We start from the raw sequence: 15634 nt of genomic DNA, 5'->3' as shown, positions 1-15634 counted from the left end.
CAGTGAAAAACCCATGCATACAGGTGAGAAAATGTTAGAAATGGTTTGCTCTGAGCCACTAGAACCATAAGTAAGCTTCAGCCAGCGCCAGAAGCAATGCCCTGGGTAGAGTAGGAGTTAAATCATTCACATTGTGAAACAGTGTGCAACATTTTGTTAAGAACAAGGACAACAACAGGAAATGTCACACACAGAGTACTCACAAGAAAAGTACTGAAAAGTCTGAGCCTTGTCCTTACTTGCTGAAGATTATGAAGCATCATGGATGCTTCCTTTCCAGATTTAAAAAAAGAAAAAAAAAAAGAGAAAGAGAAAATAAAAATTTGCGTTTACATTCCAAGTAGCACTGAACAAAAGAGACAGCAGTAAAATAAAAGCCCTGGTCCCTGAGTCCATTTGGGTGATGCTGGCAACCTAAAGAAAATACATGACTACATGACACCCCTGTGGCCCTTGGAGATACACTGCAAAGAACTCAGTCAAGGAGTGCAAGAAAGATTCACCATAAGCTGACAGAAAACCTTCAAATGAACAAAATAAGAAATTATGCCAAGGATCTCCCCAGAAGGAAAAGTTGCTGCCAAAAAATGGCCATAAAAATGTGAAGCAACTAAAACATAGTAATGCCTTTTTGATCAGAGATATGAGTAATTCACCCTTTTGTCTTCTCTCCCTGTCTTTCTCAGAATTCCCAGATACAGCACAACACATTTTCCTTCTTCACCCACATTCCTTGTTTTTTTCTCATACTTGCATCACTTCTTTTGCTTTCTCTGATAGAGTCATTTTTTTTTGTCCTACATTCAGTTACTGTACACAAATGAAGCCCTGATGTATATAGGTTGGATGTTGTTTTAACAGAAGACTTTCTGATGCCTCTCTCCGAGCCCACCCCAACAGAAAGCAGGTGGATTTAGTCTGATTAAAATCTTTTTTTCAGCAATCCCTTACCAAAGCACAGAACTGAATAAATTTTTATCAGGGAAAAAATAACAACAACAACAAACAAACAAACGAAGCAAAAAAACATGAACCATTCTTTTTCAAACCTTCCAAATAAAATTATATTTGGACAGAAACAACATCTGGACCAGAGAAAAGTTTCTGAATGTTATTAGCCATTAAAAGCAGGATATTAGAATATAAACATGGTATAACCTCAGTCCTATGACCATAATAAGCTAATCTGTCACACAGAACAACATGGTACCAACTTTTTACAGCTTTAGCTGCTAGTGCAAATATATATTAGTTTCTGTTTCTCATCCTACTCTGTTCAAAGTCTTGATTGCTCAGCAGGAATCTATCAGTTGCTTTGCATATAAATATGTGGATAGGCAATTACCATGGCAATTTGTCCATCAGACACACACAGTGTGACATATCCTGTGCAATTGCCCATATTAGGCTGTGACCAACAATGTCCCCTGAGCTGGGGGGGACACAGTGAGACAGTCATTGTGGGGAAGTTAGAGTATCACCTGACAGAACCCCTCTGCCCCCATATCCTGACAGTAGCCTCCCTCCTGCAAGCCTAGGAATAAGGAATATCTTCCTGTGGTATGAGGACAGGTGGCAAGGCAAAGTCAACTGCAGGGAAGAAGAGGGAGACTGGCAGTGTTTATCCATGTGTGTGCATCTGCATTCTGCTTGGAATCACAGCTGGCAGGCAGTAGACCACGGAGATCAAAGGGTATTGCAAGACTTATCTTGACTTTTTGCCATTTTGTGCTACCCTTTCCTCTCTTGGCCATGCAAAAGATGAATTCCTCAGCCAAAAAGTGAAACGGATGCTGGATAACAGTGTAGAGCAACTATTGAAAAATATTGAAAGGACCTGTGGAAAAGAATATGATGATCTCTGCAACAGGCCTGGTAAGCTAGGAGTACTATTTTGTGCCTGTGTGGTTTTAGTTAACAGTATAATTGGATTTATATTCTTTTTTTTTTGACTGGTGAAGGGAGAGGTCTCAAAGGAATTTTTCCAATTCATGTTCTGTCTTCTGTCTTCTCCAAAGAAAGGATACTTTCATGTGGTTGACACTTTCTTTTTCTTCCAATATGGAATGAATTGGTGATAGCATTAAATTCAGTAAAACACATTTAAGAGGCCAGCTGAAGAGCATGTTCAACATTTGTGTGTTTTGGCTCCCAGGATAGTTTTGCCCTGATTCAGTTGTTCTGAGAATGAACCAAGGAGTTAAATTTATGATGCAATTCCTTTCTTCTTATACAAGTAATTCTTAAAGACTTTAATAACAAACAGTTATGGATCATTTCCCCCAAATAAGTTGTTTTCTTTATCCCTGATAAATTTTTTTCACTGCACCAGCTGATTGTGCTTTCCATTATAATGAGACAAAGCAAAACCTCGTTGGCCCAGCCTGACACACTCTATGGTGTCAGGCAGGAGAGTTGAAGAAGTCCAGTTAATATGCAGCAGTACAATATGTGTGCATGGAAAATGTTCTAACCTGTTGTTTTCAGTGCCTTGAGAGAAATGGCTCGTGTAGAATTAAGAGGGGAAATTAGACAGGGAAAGCCAAAAAATCTTTCTGAAAAGCAAGAGCTAGATATATTTCCAATATACTTAAAGATAATTTTAAAAGTCCCTATTGCCAAAATATAGCTAAATTACAACAGAAATTTCAGATATTCACTGTCAGTGATAGGCATAGCAGCCAGTCTTTTAAACAGGCCTTACCACTCCATTTTTCTGAATATACAGCTTCCTTTTAGATGGTATGTGAAGGAGAAATTTAAATAAAGGAAATTCTAGTTACCCTAATGTCTATTCAGTATATGTCTTATACAAATTATGAAGTGCTGTCACAAAGATTGTCCTTTGAAAGTCACAATCATTATACAAGAGAGTGGTTTATTTGCAAAATAATCAAAATTTTGAAGAAAGGAGATGTGAGAGAGCTATGTATTTCTCCTGCATCATCACTGATCAGTCTTAGGATGCCTATCCTCCCATATATTTTTCTGGTGATTTTTTTCTTTTTTTAGCCATTTCACTGTTGATGTGAGTAAAGTATAAGAGGGAATATTGTTAGAAATAATATTTAAAACTATTTTTGCTACTTTTGTGAAGAGGGTGGCTGGTATTTCACATGCAGATCTAAGTATGGGAGAAGGCAGTGTTTCTAGCTGCACTTTATTTGACTGTCCACCACAGATAAAGAGACTTAATTCTTAGTAGGTTGGATGAAGCAGCTGATGGAGCTTAGAGTGCTGTAGATAAAGGGCGGATTTCTAGTGGATGAAAAGAGTAAAGGTGAAACTGAATCCCTTTCTCTTTGCCATCACAGGCATTTGTGATCCTGTTGGCTGCAGCTCTTGATATGAAATGCTAGAAAGCACCTTGTATGCATTTTTCCTCTCCTCTCTGTCTCTTTAATAAAAGTCTTGTCGAAAGCTGTAAGAGACAAAGAGAGGTTCCATTTCAAGGGTGGGGACGGAATCAGCAGGGGTTTTTTTGCATGTGAGCATGACAGATGGAAAATGCTTCCAAAGGAAGACTGCACAAGTGGTGGCCAAGAACTCCGTGTGTAAATGCACTTGGTAAACACAGGAGAAAAACACACCTCGGCCTCCTGCTTGAGAACTACCTTATTCTGTACCTCTCCAAGCACATAACGTCTCTTTATTTTGATAATGCCTGATGGCAAGTCCAGGTCTCGCAATTTGATCAGCACAGGGTACACCTGAGCCCCTGGGGTAACTCACTGCAGACCACAACTGACTAACTGTGAAAGCTGATGCCCACTCTTCCACACACAGCCCAGGAGACATATGGAAATATACTAAAGTTTATGTTATATGTAATAAATTTCCAATGTCATTATTCACTCCTTGAAACATAGTAGCAGGTTCAAGACCTGGGTATACATGCTCTGTAATTTTCCACACAGTCTGAAATATTAGTTCCAGTGCACCAGGTTTCCTTCTTAATCATAACCTAACCAAAGACACAGCTATCTTGCTGATTTCTTGATAAGCTCAAAATTGCATTCCCCATTTGTCAACAAACTTCAGCCAGCATAAATAACTGTTGTTTTGTTTATAGTCACCTCATCATGTGTTGTCACCAAGCAAATGCAGCACGTTACCATAGACTTACATGATATTCTGATGTCTGCATCACTGAAGCATGAGGCTTTTCTTTCTCCAGATAACAATCATGGACACTCTCCTTTTCTTTCACATCCCAGTTACGAAGATAGAAAAATGTCAGGTAAATTTCATCTCCAGATTCTCAGTTTTTGTGCCTGACTTCGGAGTTGGATGTTTTATGTCTTCTATCCCTTTTTCCTCCAATTTTGCCAGAAATAAAAAAATATATTCAATTCAAAGTCATACTTTGATAGGCAGCACAGGAATAATCTATGAGCAGTCAAAGATAAAGACAAAAGCAGCCCTTATACTAGTTACAGTCACTAAATAATGATGGGAAAAGTTTTAGAAAAATCCCAGTTTGTCAGTGTACACTATAGAAATTTTTTCATCTGACTCCAACCAGCAGGTCAGTAACCCAGTTTTATTTAGACAGACTTACTGTTCTTCACAAAAATATCCTTTAAGTGTTATCTCTGGGATAGATGCATGAAAATGGTTTTAGCTATGCTTCATCTAATTTGTTTTCTCGTGACTCTTCCACTCAAAATAATTGCATTGGCACCTAACAAATGCAAAAGAGAATATGCTGAAAAGGTTGGATAGAACATGAGAAACTATTATCCTGCATCCAATTTCCCATAATAGCCCCAAGGGCAGACCGAGGAATGATGTCCAAAAAACTGCCACAACTTCCAGAAAGTGCAAAACATCTTGAGAAGAGATGCCCATTTTGGTAATAAAATAGATGAGGAATATTTCTATAGAAAAATGTTTCCTATGCAACTCTTTAGGAGAAAAATATCTACTTAAATTTTCAATATTTTTTTGAAAAGAAGGTTTGCTTCCTTGCCTTGGTGAGAAGTCCCAATGGTAGAATATTTCTTTTCAGCAGTTACAGTATATTACACAGAAAACTAAGCATGGTCATTCTGAACAAAATAAAAAGTATGTATAGCCCCAGGTATTGCTCTGATTGGTCAACAGCAGATATTGAGGGAAGAGTTTAAGAACAGAGGGATCATTCAGGAATATACCTTAAGAATATTCTCCCAATTTTTACCAGTTTGTAATTCAAGGATTTCCTGCAACAGAAGTTGTGTCTTTGTATTTTTATCCCATGAATGAATCAAGTTGCTTTTGATTTTTGAACCCAAAATTATATAAAATCTGATCCAGGAGGAGCATCAAAACCCCGTTCATACAGGGTTTTCATACAACTAAAAAAATGTATCAAAGAAAGTACAACACGAGCTTCATGAGTACAATATGAGCTTCTTCTACAAAATACATGTACAAACTGCAATGAAAATGCAAAAATTAGTATCAGATATTCTGGAAGAGAAAATTATATAGGACAGTCAATTCTAATGATCAATATGATAGTTCTTTATGCAGCCTTGGATGCTATTAGCAGACCATACTCTCCAAAAGAGAATTTTTACTCTTTCTGTAAGGTGCAGTCGCATAAGAGATGTGTTTTTAATTACCAAGACACAAAAGGATCTCAGTTTTACATCTTGTCTGAAAAACAGCACATATAATAATTATGCTGAGATAATTATTCATTATGGACTCAGCAGTCTGACACCTACTGATTCACCCACATAATTTTATTGTAGTACCCACATTTTCCTTTGAGATGCCAATCTACAGGCTTGATTTCAACTTCATTAAGGTGATGGGAATGTTTAAGGTAACTTTAAAGTAGTATACAGCAGAATTTGCATTTTAACCAAGCTTAGGATTTAGTCAGAAAGATCCCAAAATAAGTGAGAGTGGGAATTAAGCTCTACCTCACCGTTTCCTTATTCCCTGGTACATGGTAAAAGCAAGGTTCTGAGATGCAAGAAGATCCATGGGATGGTGGTGGTGCTTCTGAAACTTTATTTGGTTCTGTGTAACTGATTTGCTTGTCCACATCCTCTGTCCTGCTTATTTTTAAAGATGTGTCAAGACCAAAGCCCTAGGGGACATGGCTGCAGATCAGGCAGTAACCTCTGGAATAGCCACTGGTGCACAAGGGAAAGAAAACAGTGAATGACCAGGAAATTAGAGTTTGTTTTATTAGCATTTTATTCACCCCAATCCACCAATCAGTTCGTCTCATATGGATTTAATTACAAACTCAAAAGTAATTGAAGGAAAGTGTTAGACTTTCTTTAACTCATATCTGGGAAACAACCAGATACCTCAGAAAAGTTATTTATTATTGGTACATAGCGTTAGCAGAGTTTTACTAACTTCACCAAAACACCAGATGTGTGCAATTTGTAAGTGAATGTCTACAAGCACATTTAGTACACAGGGTAACAATATCTCTCCTGTAAGCAGATATGAAATTTACTTTAACCAAATGAAATGTCCATGGAAAACTTGTACTGAAATTTAGTAAGCAAACAGACTACCACTCCCACTGTAAATTGGAATTAATACTATCAAGTTTTATTTGTTTGTGCAATTCAGCCAGAAATTCCCCTGACTCCCTCTCAGCAGAATGAACAGGGAGTGGCAAAATATGGTGTGGTTTTATTCATGCCAGGATGGAGACATACACTAAAAGACATTAGACCTGGACAGCTACACATGTGTTATCTCCGCTAGTGACCAATGTGTAAACTGAAGTAATCTTCCTGTATTGAATAGTTCTTTCTATTCACATGCACTCCTGTCCATCTAAAAAAATGTTGTTATTATTAACTCAGATTGTATTTTAAATAGCTTTGCTGCAAAACAACTCTTCTAGATCACACAGATTTCATTAGGCTTCTTTTGCGAATCCAGCAAGAGAAAATACATATTTTTAAGGGCCAGGAGTGCTTTTCTTTTCCAGATCACAGAAAGAAAACAATGTTTTGTTGACCTTGGAAAAAAAAAACATTCAATGAAATCTTCATGTCAGTGTTGAAGAGGAAGAAAAAATAAGATAACCCTGGAATTTAACCATATTACTAGAGAAAGGATACAATGACTCACAGACTAATATTAGGGAAGGACAAACATCCCTGTATAGCTACAAGTGAGGGTTAAACCTAATTTATTGTATCTTAGCTACTTCATTTCCAAAATACATTTCCTTTTCTCTGAGATAAGAACAACTTCTCTTCTCTCTCTTATTCTCTAATGGTAATATTTGTCAATACACTGTATCCTTGTGATTATTCATTATAAGAAGAACAAAAAAATTGGCACATGATAGAACTTGCTTAGCACAACATTTTAGAGATTAATTTATTAAGGAATACAGACACTTTACAAAGAAAATGACTGTTTGCTTCTTTCATTATTATTGCAAATTAATTTTTACAGGAGAACTTAAGGAGCAATTATTCACACACAACATATTTAGGCATAAGCCAAGCTCCAAGTTGCAGTAGCACCCAAGTGTCACTATCAGATTCGATAAGCATACCATCCCATGTGCCATGGCATGGCTGAGGTCACACAGCTACTCAACCCTTTTTGAGCTAATGTCCACCCACATGCTTTGATTTGCACAAAAGTGAAAAGGTGACATATAAAATAGATTTTATGTGTGGCAAGTGAATTTTGACAATTGAAGCTGGTAATTCTGCTAGATTGCTAGAAAAAGATGGAGCTGGAGATAAGGATGGCCAAGCTAAACATGAGTTTCTAATTAGGTTTATTCTTCTAAATTTATCTATGAAATACTGAAAGAATACTGTGTGCCTCCACAGAACAAAGTAAGATGTAAATTTAAAACTTTTAATAATAATTATCAAGTAAGCTTCTTAACCAAGTCACACCCTTAGCGATTCTATACTTGAAAACACTTGTTACCTCAACAGAAACATGAAAAAGGACACTTAGAAGGGATTTCTTATTTACTTTTGGTCTGTCTACATATTTTTCCGCGCTCTCAAGTCATTTAATTTAAGAATGCTTATGAAGCCTATATCCTCTGTTTAAAACATTAGGAACTTATTTTGAGTCCAAACTATTCTACAGGCACTTTATGAGTGCCTATAAGTTAGCATTATTAAATGCTAACTTTTCAAAAAGCAAACTCACTTTAGCAATGTCTTGTTAGGAGGTTTGAAACTAAAACTTCTCTACTGTGTAGTATAAATATCTAGTTAAACAACTTCAGTAACAAGTCAAGAGTTTTTAATGTAGGTGCCTCTATTATTCCCTAAATGGGAATGAGACATAGGATTCATTTCATTGACTTTACATATCTATTATGTAGACATGTATGTCTGAAGAAATGTTCCTGGCTCCCCTCAACAGATATAGACATTATTAGAGTGATTCAGGTCATACTGTCTAAAATAAATCTTAATAACTGTGCTCTAGAAATACCTGTTTTTCCCAATGAAACTACAGAAAGCTGAGGAGAACCAGCTCACCTGTAGACATTGCAACATAGGCCTTTAATTGTAACAACCCCAGCTTGAATCTCTTCATACAGCCAGCATTGAGACAGATAAAGCCGTGCACTTGTGTCCCTTGTTTTAATTGTGTCTCTGAGACAATGGTGATGCCACTGCTCTGCATGTTTCCACTCTCTTACAAGGGAAGCACATCATTTAGGCCCCTGCTCACAAACTGAGATGAGAGTCACGACAGTCTCCTCTGTAGCAAACTAAGAAACTCAGAACAGCAAAGAATCCAGTCCATATATCATTCATATGGTCAAAACATATGTTTGTATTTAATACTGGTGAAAACAGGAATGTTTTAAACATTGTCATTGCACAACAGACACATTAGAAGTCTCTGCGTTTATTCTTGCCTATATTATTCGTTAAATATTCATAATTATCTTTAACAAAGTATTTTGTTCTTTCAATTACTTTCTAATGTAAATGAAAATTCTGAGCTTCTCTGTTAACTTTATTCCATTTATTGAGGTTGCCTGCATTGTAGACTGACAGCTGTTATTAAGGGTTTATTCAGGGTTTGCTAAAGGTGATGTTTCTAACAGCACTCAACTGCCTAACATACCACAAGTGAAGCACCAAAAAAAATTCTAACCACATTGGAAAGTATTTACCCTGACATTAGATTCAGTCTTTGTGAAAGATTCAGTCCTCAAATAATTGGACAGAAGTATATAAAAATTGATTATATGGAAAAATCATCCAAAGCTATTAATTCACCCCTTTTCTGGAAATATCCCAGATGCTCCACATCTCTGTACCAGTTCAGGGGGGAAGGGGGAACCAAACCAATGAGCACACAAGTCAACGCATACAGACTGTTTTCCTTGCACAGTGTGCTGCACTTTATAACAGAGAACTATGTTTAGTACCCAGTAGAAATGTCAAATACTTATAAAAACCAGTTTATAAGACCTTTGAGATTCACAGTAGCTGGCTGTGACCAGCTTGTTTCAAATTAGATTAGCCCAACCTAATTTTCTATTCATGTTATGTAGTCATTTGAAGTGGAAGGCTATCAACTCAGGGGAGGGAAATAAGACTCGAAGCTTCAGCCCTCTTGAAGAGCATGTGCAACTTCTGCCCTTTCCCCCCCATGTGTCGTTCTTATACCCAGCTTCTAAATATCACAGTGAGTGACATTAGTGAATGCATAAACATGCAGTAAGTTTGGGAGTATTAAAGCAGCCCCAATCTACCATTCCAGGGATATCTGTGCATCTGTGACTAAATGGACATATTATTTCTGAACTCCATGCTGGCAAACAGCCAGCAGAGTGTGTACTTTGAAATTAGAATAGATTGGGAGGCAGGACTTTATTACAAATTGATCTAGATGACGATAGCAATTCTGAAAGCAGCTCCACATTTTTAAAGGTCCATTGTATGTTCCTAAAAATGTGAAGGGAAAAACATTAGGAACATAACAGAAAGAAAATCTAATGCCAGGATACATATTTTTTTGTTGTTGTTGTTATTTTTATTTTATTCTTTTACAGCATTATTTTGTCAACATTAACCCAGGAGCTAGAGCTTGCTAGCATCACATGCAGAAATGCATGGAAATGAAGAAAATGCTATTTCTGTTTAGTTTTTAGTAATTTTTCCTACTGCAAGTGCTCTCACTGTAAAGACCAAAAGGTTTGTCAGTTGTGTCAGTTGCAGCATGGAAAAAAAATAATAATTACTGTTAATAGAAGTAATCCAGTTTCACCGTGTGGTTGAGAGCTCTTTACTTGTCAGTTTTTTCTTGAGTTTTACTCTACTCTTGAAAACAGTAGGTGGACATATAACCCCAGCTTAACTTATCTTTTTCCTGTAACATTCCATATCTACTGTATATAGCAGGATATTTTAGCAAATGTATGTGCTATTTTTTGTTGCTTGCACTCTTCCGTAAAATGATTTGTGAAGTGGTAAGTCAAAACCAATAAAGATGTCAAGGATCAGCATTAATTTCATTAGCCTACCAGAAGCACAGATAATTTCTTATGCTTTGAATGTTTGCCAGAAGAAAGACAGACCAGGCACACAGTTCACCAGGCATCAGAGTATTCAGGGTGCAACTGCTTAAAAGCAAGGTCTGATACAATAGAAAAAAACATAACCCCAGAGATTACATACTTTTAAATAATTACAGCAGGAACTGACCTTGTAACACTGTTTTTTCATGCCTTACAACTCAATATAGAAGATGAGATAAAACTAACAGGAATAATTCTGTTTTCACCAAGCACCAGAATTCTGTGCATAAAGTCCTCAATGTTATTCCCAAACTGCTGTCTCTACATTGCCTGGAAAATCATCTGACCCAGTTCCATGTTGTAAGAGTCACGATGGTGAGAAAAGGGCTGTTATTCTGAATGTTGAATACACAGATTTTCAACTCGGATTTGACCACCAATAAGAATACAATCCATGGTATGTTTCAGCCATACCCCAAGAACCTCTTGAGAACTGCATTGACACCTATGACTAGCTGACTTGGACATAAACTTGCCAAAAGCGACATACTCAGTTCACCTAGTGATATTTTTGGCCATCCTTAGATAGGACTCACATGGAGTTATATCGCTCTTCAAACATAAGTAAACCCTGTAGGCCTGGGTGTGTTTTAAAGGACATTAACTGTTAGCGTACAGCCTTCAGCCATATCATTTTCATGCAATAAGGGGAAACAAAATTTGGAGAAAGCTCTGTTCCCTTTACATCACTGGCATTTCTTTTTGGTGCCAGAGTAAACAGCCTTTTTCATGGCTCTTTGCTATCATCGGTGAGCACTGAAAAATTCTCAGACAAAATGTCGAGTCCTTCATTTTCTTCTCCCTAAGAGCACCACAGAGCAGGGCCATACAAGGCATCCTCTAAACATTTGGAACAGTAACATCAGGACCTAAGCAATTCAAAGGAAATAACTTCCTCAAAACTGGAATCCTCTTTAGCATGGGCAGCTGCGTCTCAGTGGAGCGCAGCTTCCCATCCTCCTTGTAGCGCACAAATGTTCATTGCCTTTGATCTGGTTCCCCTTGCAGCTGCTCAGCAGCAGATCTAGGAGCTCCATAAGGATGTGATACAGCTCTGAGCTTTATTAATGCCTGGCCTGACTTGTCCCAGTTTCCAGAAATCATTTGGCTAGTCTGAAAGCAGCAGTACAGCAGGGTACAATATCCCCTTTCTCTGCCTTCCTTCCAGTGCTCATGCTAAGCCATAAATCTCAATGGAGTTCTGACTCAGCTGAGATCCTCAGAAGAGGAACTTCTTACAGAGCAGGGAGAAACATAAAATGCTGTTGAGGAGACAACATAACCTCTTCTGTGAGAAGCTGGGGTTTGTAAACCAAAAAAAAAAAGGCCCTCAGGAGATCAGTGTACTAAACAGGCGCTTTACATAGATTCCTACGGAATCAAGGAAGGCAGAATCAAATTGACTTTCTCTAAAGCTTTGTAGTGTTACAGTTTGATATTTTAAAACAGAGATTTGCAGGTAGAGAGCTAACTTCGCATGACTGAGTGTTACAACACTCGCTTGTCACAGAGTTTGCACACACTGCAGATGGAGTCTCTTTTCTTCTCCTGCTCTGTGACCTCAGACCATATTGGCTTACTGTGTAACACCATGGATAGAAAAAGGGAGAGGAAAAAAGTCTTTATATAGCAAAATCTTCTCCCATGAACCACTGAGCTTTCTTTACAGCCAAATAGCTGAATGGTATATACACATTTTTAGGACTCCGTCCCATCTGTTTTCTAAGTTCTTTGTAGGAACCAGATCAATATTTATGATGCCAAAATATTCACTGCGCTCCACAAGGACTTAGTGGGCACCACATCGTGTTCCCAATGGTGAATGATGAGTTACTGATAATGGCAAGTGTGTACTTCTCTAGTCTAGTAACAAGAAAACAAGTTAACTTTAGTCTCTCTAAGTCAAAAATGTCCCATTTACTGCTGATAAAGGGAATATGCAGAAGATATAGCAGAGCAGACAAGCAGTACACTTCCAGTGCGTTAGAACTCAGCAATCATACTGTCCATACCTTCAGCCTAGCAGCTGAATTTTTTGCAGACACCAAGAAGAAACCAGGGAGGAGAATACTTCCAAAGTATATTTTGATTTTGTCTGCCGCTGTCAGAAAAAAGGATTATGTGATGCTAATGTTTATCTATTAGTTCCTTTAATAACTTCTGAATCTACTACTGATTTTCTGCCATCTTTGGTGGATGGCAAAATAATTTAAAATTTGACAATCAAAAGTGTCTCTCAACATTTGCTTGAAAGTAACTGAGTCTAAGAAGTTTCATGAATATTGGTGGGAAGCAAATCCCACACAATGTGCAAGTACAATAAAACTATCACTTTGATAATATATGAATATTTATGGACTTTTTTAGAGTAACGATATCACATGACATGTTTAAACAACTTCTTAAAGCTGTTCTTCATCTGTAAAGATTGAATATGGGGAAAAAAATAATTTATTCAATCCTTTGTTCCTCAATCCCAAATCCTTTTGGCAGCTCTGTTTCTCACTCCCTCCATAGCTTGTGCTGCTCTCCTTGCTGATGGCTTCCCTTGAGTACTAACCTAGGTATCCTTTGATGCAAGATTACACAATGGCAGGAGACACAAAATCTGAAGTGTTATGTGAAGATGTATATTAGTTTTTTGTTATAAAGTTTCCTCCCTTTGAAGTTCTAAGGAAACTACAGTTTCCTTTCTCCTGCTTTAAGATATATATATATACATTCACTCACAGTTAAATACATCTCCCATAACAATTAATTTCCCAGGCCTAACCAGTACTTAGGTACAGTTCAAAGAGGATCTTTGATCTACACACAGTTCCTCAAAAAATCTTTATCCTGCCATCCAGGTGATGAGGAATCCCAGCAAAAATGGCTTCCTGCATCTAATTGAAAGAGACCATGTAGCACTTTCAAACAGTACCTTATTAACATGCCTATGAACAGTTAACATCAGTAATTTACTTGCACAATGTAAAGCACTGCGCTTGGTTAGACCAGTAGAGAAGACAGTTTTAAAATCATGAATTCACTTACAATACTGTTCATCAAATAAACCCTTGTTTGCCATTCTGTGTCAGATTGCACTCCACGACTGTAGTGACTACTCTTGGGAGCCAACCATTTATCACGTTAAAAACAAGGACTTTTGAGGCCAGTGGGCTACAGTAGCTCTATTTAAAAGGTAGCTGTGTTTTTATACTTTTCCTGAGTTTTGTGGTTAAGTGGCTCACTTCGTAAGCACTATGCTGTGTAAGCCATACACAGAATGAGTATTTATGCAAAGGATCTCACTGAGTTTTGTGAGGCTATTCCTATATGCTCTCAAAAATGCAAGTGTGGTTCATACAGCATAGCCCTCAGCATGCGTCTGAGACTGCCAGAGCTCAAAATGCAATGGCCCTGCAATCTGCTAGCTGAAACTTGCAGGGGAGACAAGCAGAGAGCAGTAAATTAGAACAGCGACTCAGAGCTGTGCCATCATCACTTACAAGTACTTATAAATTGTTTATCCTCCCCCTTCATGCTGTAGCTATAGGCTTTCATGTTCCTACATCTGCTAAATATGACTGCTCCGCTTACTTACCAGTCTCCCAGGAAGGTAGGAAGGCTCACTTACAGCTTACATCACATGCTAAGGAGTAAAGCACCAGCTTTGTGCTGAGCAGTCATCTCTCTTAATTTTGATTGATTTCCTTTTACCTGAATATAATCAGATTACAGGCAAACATGGGTTTAAGAGTAACAGCTAACCTGACAAAGCTGAATTTTTCTTTCTCTGTGAATGTGAATATAACAAAATAGAGAATACAGGAGAGACATAAGTTGATATTAAATAGCTTGGGTTTCATTTACCTACCCCCATTGGCTTCTCATCACAGCACCCTCCTTTGACTTGCCTTTCCAGAAGCAGCTACACAGAGCAAGGGCAGGTGAGAGAAGGGCATTATAATTCACCAGTAAACCAGTCACCTGGAAGGATGTATTTGGTTTTATATGTAAATGTTGTGCTGGTCCGGTTTCAGACAATACCACTCAGTCACTGCCACGGCAGTAACTGGCAGTAAGCACTGCCCACAGCCGCTGCAGTGTCTTCACCTCCATGTGGAAGTGGGAGCCCAGATCAGCTACGGATCAGCATAATCCTATCCCCTGGTTAACAAGAATAAATGGGAATAAAAGAAAGCAAAAACTTGTACTTACAGACTCCTTTTCATCTAATGAGCACACCATGCTTTTCTGTGCACGTTATTCTTAGTGTCCCCAAGGCAATTTGATCATCGAAGATGCAGGAGGGATTGGTTTAGTCAGTCCAGCTAAAGGGTTTGTGACAGAACTGGGATCTATGTTACCGTTACTCTCAGCCCTCTGGTTTGACCACTAGATGATATTTATGACTAGATACTTTGAGGTTACATGAAAGCTTACTCAGACACATGCGTTTCCAGGCAATATCACAGAGATATCTCCTTTCTTTAAAACTGACTGCAATTGAAATCCTTCAATAAACCCCATTTAATATATTGCCAAGCTGATGTATAGCTTCAAATTCAGTCTGTGAATTCTTGTCTTTTCAAGAGCAGAAACCCTTCAGTCACTGAGAAAGACCCAAAAAGCTCCTGCAGTCTCACAGGGAGTATTAAGCACTGGTGAGTATCTGTCTTAATACACCAGAGAACAAGGGTCAGTGTAGTTTGACAAGAAGCATGAGGGTTTAGCAGCAGGAAAAATCCTGCTAATAGCCTAGGGTATAAACATGATTAGAAGGGAAATTTATAATTTTACCCAGCAAATTTCAAGCAAGCCAGCCAAGCTGTGTGATGATTTTAATGATATTTTCTCCTGCTACCAAGGACACTGTGCCTGAAGCCCTCAGGCCTGCCTGCAATCATATTACTATACTTGCAAAACATACTGACCCCAAAGATGGTGCAGTCTATTTCTGTCACAGATTAAGTGACCTCTGCACTTTTTGCATCTAGCTGTGGAGAAAGCTGCAAGTGGAGGAATGTTCATCACTCAGTTAAGCTAAACCTTTGTTTGCTGTGTTCACATGAATAAGTTATAGGGTCTTGGCATCACGAACAG

The 15634-nt window shown here is 38.0% G+C and overlaps 1 long non-coding RNA gene across 1 annotated transcript; it reads right to left on the bottom strand.

Annotated features, from left to right (window-relative positions):
• Positions 1–221: 221 nt before the first annotated feature.
• On the bottom strand, positions 222–14860 carry LOC116787321. The gene is made up of 4 exons (XR_004357245.1): positions 14750–14860; positions 14406–14518; positions 5921–6131; positions 222–272 (listed from the first exon to the last, which is right to left on the bottom strand). It is a non-coding gene; the product is annotated as an uncharacterized LOC116787321 (long non-coding RNA).
• Positions 14861–15634: the final 774 nt, after the last annotated feature.

Source organism: Chiroxiphia lanceolata, chromosome 5, assembly GCF_009829145.1.
Source record: "Chiroxiphia lanceolata isolate bChiLan1 chromosome 5, bChiLan1.pri, whole genome shotgun sequence".
Classification (NCBI taxonomy): Eukaryota; Metazoa; Chordata; class Aves; order Passeriformes; family Pipridae; genus Chiroxiphia; species Chiroxiphia lanceolata.
This window is presented reverse-complemented; position numbering and strand designations above follow the sequence as displayed.